This window comes from Sparus aurata, chromosome 23, assembly GCF_900880675.1.
Source record: "Sparus aurata chromosome 23, fSpaAur1.1, whole genome shotgun sequence".
NCBI classification, from domain to species: domain Eukaryota; kingdom Metazoa; phylum Chordata; class Actinopteri; order Spariformes; family Sparidae; genus Sparus; species Sparus aurata.
The window spans coordinates 4,578,849-4,586,039 of NC_044209.1; the positions used below are offsets into that span (position 1 = coordinate 4,578,849).

General features: G+C 42.3%; 1 long non-coding RNA gene across 2 annotated transcripts; it reads left to right on the forward strand.

The window, feature by feature from the left end:
- The first annotated feature begins 4,317 nt into the window (after window positions 1-4,317).
- Window positions 4,318-5,533, forward strand: LOC115576085 (uncharacterized). Of its 2 annotated transcripts, none has more exons than XR_003982768.1 (3): window positions 4,318-4,345; window positions 4,954-5,274; window positions 5,490-5,533. It is a non-coding gene; the product is annotated as an uncharacterized LOC115576085 (long non-coding RNA). The 2 variants fall into 2 exon arrangements; XR_003982767.1 differs by lacking the exon at window positions 4,318-4,345 and adding an exon at window positions 4,399-4,538.
- Window positions 5,534-7,191: the final 1,658 nt, after the last annotated feature.

The window sequence follows — 7,191 nt, forward strand, 5'->3', positions numbered from 1 at the left end:
GTTTTTACTTGCATTCTCCATTTTTGTCACTCAGTTTTTCGTGCGCTGGTGTGTTATTGTTTCTCTCGCTCTCTCTCTCTCTCTCATCATCGACTGCTCATCATTAAAGGTGATTTGGTGAGGGGGGTCTAGAACATGCTTGGGTGGGACTTCTGGGTCTCTGTAGCTTCTCATAGGGCCATTGGGACAGGTATTCTTTAGACAGACTAGCCACTGGGCCAATCGTCACCTCTCTGCTGTGTCTGCAGCTGAGCACTGTGGGCCGAGCCAATGCATGTCTCTCTCCCGGGGCCAGTCCACCCCTGCAATAGCAGTTCTCTTGAGTGGCTGTGCGTGTGTGTCCAAGTGTGTGTGTGCCTGCGTGCAGTGCACACGAGTGTGCGCTTGTATTTAGGGCGGGGATGGGGGGCACAAAAAAAATATTTGCACCGGGGCCTATCACCATGATGTTACGCTACTGATCATGACCAGATGCACAAAACCCTCTTGGATCCATACCCTGAGTCCAATAGGAAAACTGCCAGTTTGATTCACAGTTGAGATTGTGCCGCCAATTGGTGCCATTGCCCTGCCTCACACTTTAACAAACTCCTCCTACAGTTTTAACACCACAGACTTCAAATTCAGTCACTATCATCCTCCGACCTTGAAGATGAAAAGTTATTAAAATCTTTCGCCTCTGTTATATCTGGCGGGCGTGACAGCAGGAAGTCTGACATTCACTTTCCCATCTACCCCAAATTGGTCACACATGTAGAGGTTTTAGCCCTGAATATGTCTATGTATAAATACAGTGTCATATCCATACTGCCACCCACTGGACACAGGAAGTCAGCCTCATATCAACCAATCTGACTTTGAATATAGCACTTTTTATACCAATAACGTATCACAAAGTGCTTTACACAATAAATGCAAGCAAAACAAAGCAGAAGTGAAACCAAAAGCCACACACACACACACACAAATTTACGATTCGGCCCCACATTCACGTCATCAGGGGGATCTCATTCCAGTCAAGGACTCGACCAGGTCTGAGCAGGGAGCTGTCACGGACCAGTTAGGGCCCCTTCACAGAGGACCAGGATGTTTCTGGGGGTTTCATCTATAAATGCATGAAATATTGCACCTACATCTACAAAAAACACCTTGCAGACACTACCTCAAACCCAACGGTAGGTCAGCCATGTTTAATTCCTCTCCTCATTCTTCCAGATTTGCACATGTTGTGTTTTGACAAACTTATCCTACAGCTTCAACCCGATTAACTTCAAGTTTTCACTGGCCAATCTTAACACCTTTGCCATGAGAAGTTATTAAAAGTTTGGGTTTTCATTGAATGGCATGGCTATGGTGGTGCAGCAAATGCAAATGATTTGCCATTAAACTGGGTTCAACTGTGAGGTATTGCTCCAAGCTCACACATGCTGAGACAACACTAATGACCTTCAGGATGCATTACTGTGAATATTGTGATTATCAATGATTCACCTTGAAACAGGAAGTTGATGTCACTCCACTATACATCTGCACCAAACTTTGCAGGTTTCATACCAGTTTGCTTACAATTGTAGCATGACCTAGTGGCAATAGGTTCTCAGCATTTCTGTGTAAATTGTCCAAGCTTTCCAAAATTTAACATGTATGATCAGGGTCCCACTTAAAACACTTCTGTCTGCCAATTAGAATGTATAGTCATTACACCTACTGGCATGAAGTTAGTCTTGTCTGACAATCATTATTTCATTTACACACACACACACACATATATATTTATCAGGAAAGGTTGTCAGTCTGCGGTTCAAATCCTTAGACCAGCTGGACACATCTGTGTGGTAAAGTGAAAAATTAGCTCTTGTCCCTGTGTTGGAACTGTGTACATTTCAGTTGTATTTTTGGGCCTGTAGAGGGCGCAGTACATTCATTTATGTGTTTTTTGCATCTATGGTTTTTTGTGTCAGCTAATAGTCACAGGAAGTGATGTAGGCTACCCGGATGTTGTTTTTTTTACCTTCTCCATAGCAATAGATGTTCTTCCTCCTCACGTTTGTTTGTAGCCCTTTGTAGTGGCAATAAGAGTACATAAATCATTATTTACCATTATTATATCGCAAACTCTTCCGTAGTCTATCCGTGTGTAATTTGTTAATGAAACGAGCGAGATGCTATCCTGGACTCTGCCTGTAGATCAGTGATCTGTGACCGCTACCTCAGTTAGTAGGCTACAAATAAACTTGTATTATTTATCTTGTGGTAATTGATCCTTTCTGTATTTCTTTCAGTTTCACAATTTCTAGCATTAAATTCGATCCAGCCACAACTTTGCCTGTTCCTTGGATGAAAATGTCAGAGAGAGTTTAGCTGGCTGTGAATTCCAGTCTAGGACACTATAGTCACACTAGGTGAAACAGTACACCCTCCTTTATTACCAATACTGGGGTGGCCCTAAGCAATGCCCTTAACCCCCACTTCAATTGCCCCCCACCCAGTCTCTTCAGTCTCATTACATATGATCTTACTCATAGCATCATTGCGCTTTCATACCACACAACCATACCACACCATCATGTAACTAGACACCAGGATGTAAAATGACTGCAGTGCTTAATCTGTAAATACAACCAGAGCAAATGCTTATTTGACCTGGGTCAGCTGTGTACTCAAAAGAAAAGCAGTATCAGTGCAGAGAGAGAGAGAGAGAGAGGGAGAGAGAGATGGTTAGAGATAAAAAAGCAGCATCAGCATCCCTCATCCTCTGCCTTCTACCATCACTTCAACTCAATGCAGCCTCCACTCTATCTATCTAGCTGTATCCCCACTGTCTGTTTCTTTCTTACTGTGAACACACACACACACACACACACACACACACACACACACACGCACACACACACACACACACACACACACGCACACGCACACACACACCCACAGCCCTCTCTCCATGGTAAACTAGCTACTATTGATTGAATCTGAGGAGATGTCTGAGGAGGAGAGTACTGTTCAGGGCATGGGGAATAGACTACCCTCAGCTCTCAGCTAATAGATAGTACAGATTACCTTGGTCTGTGTGTGCGTGAGAGAGAGAGAGGGAGAGAGAGAGAGAGAGAGAGAGGAGAGAGAGAGAGAGAGAGAGAGAGAGAGAGAGAGAGAGATTTTACAGATTGCCTGGTGCAAGCTGTTAGGCAGACAAGCCTGTCTTTTCACAGGCTCCATTGACTGAAGCGCAGCGTGTAAACGCTTCAAGCTTGATGATAGGGCCGATAACAGGCCTGATATGGTTGAATGAGCCCCGCCGGAGTCCAGCAAGCAGGGAAATGCAATTTGGTAAATAGTGATGGTTACTTGTGTGAGACAAATAGTCCAGTTGGTCAATAATCAAGACAGTTGCAGGGCAAAAAGGTAGGAGGCAAACTGGCGCAAGTTGAACAAATAAGTGGATCAGCAAATGACAGAAAACATGAGTTTGTGGCAGACTCTTGCCAATGATGAAATGTGTTTTCATAAAAAACAGACTGAAGTTAGGTTCTGTCTCCTTGGAAGGAAGGAATATATTTGCTTCAAATTAACTAGATCATACACTATCCTGTCATCTCAGAGCAAAATATTTTAACCTGATCTAAAAGGCTCTAACCAGGCCCAAAAGGGTGGATAAATGGATAAAAGAATATTTGCAAGCATCAGAATCCTTTTGATACTCCATACTGCAAAATATTTTGGGAAAATGGGAGACTCATGATTTATATTAATATGTTATTATGATAAATAACCAGAAAGATAAAGTTACTACAATAAATGGATTGACAGGAATACAATTTTTCTTGCAGACTAACAAAATAATGTTGCTCAACTTATATATATATATATACATACACACACACACACACACACACACATACATATGTATATACACATACACACACACACACACATACACATATACACACTATGGCGGTAAATCGATGTCAATACAATTAGAGAGACACGCAGCAACGCACGCACGCATGATTATTTTGTTATGCGTGCGTGCGTGCGTGCGTTGTTACGTGCATATTGTATTTCACACGTAACAAAAAGCTGAGTACGTATGAAGCAGCGTGTGCACGTCTGTCTGTCACTGTTTGACAAATGTTGTTAGGCGTTCACACTTACGTGCGCTCGCAGACTCTGATGCTTCGCAGCCGGAAGTTGATCTGCAGCGCGCACACCAGTTCGCGTACATGAACGCCTCACGTAGTTGGCCTTTTCATTTTAATCAACCAGGGGAGGCAGCAGTGAGCCATACTTTGCCTGCCGGAAATTCAAAAGAAGAAGAAGAAGAAGAAGACGACGTAGGATGAGAAAGGTGACTGGGAAATGGTTAATATTTACGTATTAATACAAAGGTCATTTGTGTTGTGTAAGTTTAAAAGTAGAGTCTGGAGTATTGCTTGTTACAGTTTGTAAACAAAACATTGTAACTGGGCCCCTCCTCTCGGGCTCAACTGTGTAACGTTAGCCTCCTGCCCCTGACAGCAGCAGTTACCAGGACCACAAAGGTAAGGAAATACAGTCCGAGAGAAGCGCGGGTGCCTCTGTCACCAACACCGGGAGCCTCCGGTGTTATGTTGCCGTTGTGGTCAGTTGGGAAGACGGTATTAGCGGTGGATGCTAACCGCCACCGCTAGCCAAAGTTAGCATCGAGTTAGCTCACCACCACAACAGTCTACAGTCTAGGCTTTAGTTGTCAGTGACGGGAATCGGCCCGCGGCTCCAGCGCTTCACACAGGCTATATTTCTTTTTCTTTGCCGTCCTGACTGCTGCTGCTGAGAGAGAGAGACGTGCTAGCACCTGGTTGTTGTGAATTAAGCTGAATGATTCATTCTTATTTCTATTGGTTGTTTACCATTCCTGGTACTGTATAGTTAACCATGTACCTACTGTTCTGATAACTGCTTTTTATTCTGTTACAGAACCACACAACTTTCATATACCTTCCACACACACATACTCATCTGTCACACTCACACCATCAAACATTCCTAATCAGCAATTGCGAAACTAAAAGGAACTAAAACTAAAAGGACTAAAAGGAACTAATTCTAACCCAGTGGCCATAAGTGATTCAGTCCAGTTTACCATACAGTCCTTAGAATAAAACTCCACAACACATTCGTAACATGTCTTACAACGAGAGAAGGCCACCAGATAACACAGTCACCAGTTAAACCCACCGGGGGATCATGACATTGTGGGAAGACCAGCTATCAGACTGTACATCAATTCTGAATCAGGTAAGCAGTATCTATGTGATCTTTGAACCCAAATCATGATTGTGAACTTTTAACATTATAGTTTAACAACAGATCCACTCAGACACATGTCACACTGGTGAAAAGCACCTGTAGAACTGAGTTTTGAGAGCTTAAAAAATAGTGTTGCCTGTAACGTTGTGTCTGGTTTTCACCATTTTATATACCTACACTAAGCTTGTCCTTTTTCATGTCAGGTGTATTGTTGATACAGGGCTAAACCAGGGTTTGACAAGAGCAAACGCAAGTGCAGTGACTGCCATCTCGTTTCCCCCACAGCTCCCGAGTCTGCGCCTGGCAGAGGACAGTGTGCAAGTGGAAGACCAGCGGTGGTCGTGGAGAATCGGTGTTACCAAGTCACCACAATAACGGACCCCTTCCCCCCAGACCCCATTCTATAATTTCTGTGAATAAAGATTGTTTTAAATGCCCTTTACGGTCTCCAAGCACTTTCTTGGTTATCGAAACACACGTCATATACGTCAGCGTAGATGAGAGCCAAGTCAGAGACAAGAGAGACAATGAATGAAATCCTGCGAAATGATGTGCGGTCAATATGGCCGAAATAGGTAAAATAAATCATATTTTCTTTTCCTTTTCTGTAATTTATATAAAAAATATTCTCAATTAAAATACAGACACTTTTAGAAAAATGGTTAGAAGTCTGTAATGTTTGCATTTTGTTATTTACATCACAGATTGATAACTTAATTGTGATAATGTTCAAAGTTATTATTATTATTATTATTATTAATTCACATAAACACATACAGTAAGTATAACGGTACTGTGCTAGGTATTATTTTCGTTAGTTCTTTATTGCTTTAGCAATATTGTTGTGGCATTCATGGCAATAAAGCAAATTTGAAATTTATTGAATTAATAAACCTTTAGATTATTGATTCTTGCCTGTAGACTGATAAGTGTTGTGTGTACAAATGAGCAATACATCCAGATTTCCTGAGATTTGTATTGTCAATGGGAATTTGAATTTAAATATCAGGCGATGTTTTCTTCATGGAAATTATTTTTTCGGCAAACAATTACAATAGAGAGGGATCCGTTGTGTGACAGTGGAGCGGAGGGTCAGCAGCTGGATTTTGCACGCACGGTCAGTATTAGTAGGTGTTTGAGGTTTATTACGTTTGCAGACATTATTATATTCAGTGTAATAATGTAACAGCCTTTGCATGCGCACAGTTTGCGTGTGTAGGCAGGGGCCAGTGGTCATGATAATCCCCTCTATGGGTATAAGAGATGGATACACAATCAATTTCATGTAGTTTTTATTGAATCAAAAATACATAGGTAGCCTATTATCTAATAAAATAGTCCCACTGTAAAAAAAAAACCAAAAAGGCTGCAGGGCAACTGGGTTGTGGGTCAGCATGTCGTCTTCTCCTCTGCTTTAAAAAACAAACAAACAAACAAACAAAAAAAAAACTGAGCAGCACTGCTCAATCCACTCATACATTGTTAACCTTCCACAAAGACACGTTTTGTTAAAACGAACGAGCAGAGGGGTCATTCCCCGGCAGATCGCACCCATGGGCCACAGTTTATTTCAGAGTTGTGCGAGTGCAGCTGGAAGTGGGGATTCCAGCACCACGGTTACACCCCGCCTTTCCGAAACCCCGCTGTTCCGAACATAGACTTCAATTCATCGTAATGGCAGGGTTTCCCTTTTTTTCAAAGACCCCGCTATTCCGAAAAGTCTATTGGGGAACCCCCCACTCCGAACGGACTCAATCAGAAAGGAAACGGAGGCTGCGCATTTATCCTTTTTTCCTTTGTGGGTTCAAACGGATCATGTGGCAGATTAACCGCAAAACAAGCCTACTTCATATTAATAATGACATAACGCTCATTATGCTTCAGCTGGACAAATGGCTACGTTGA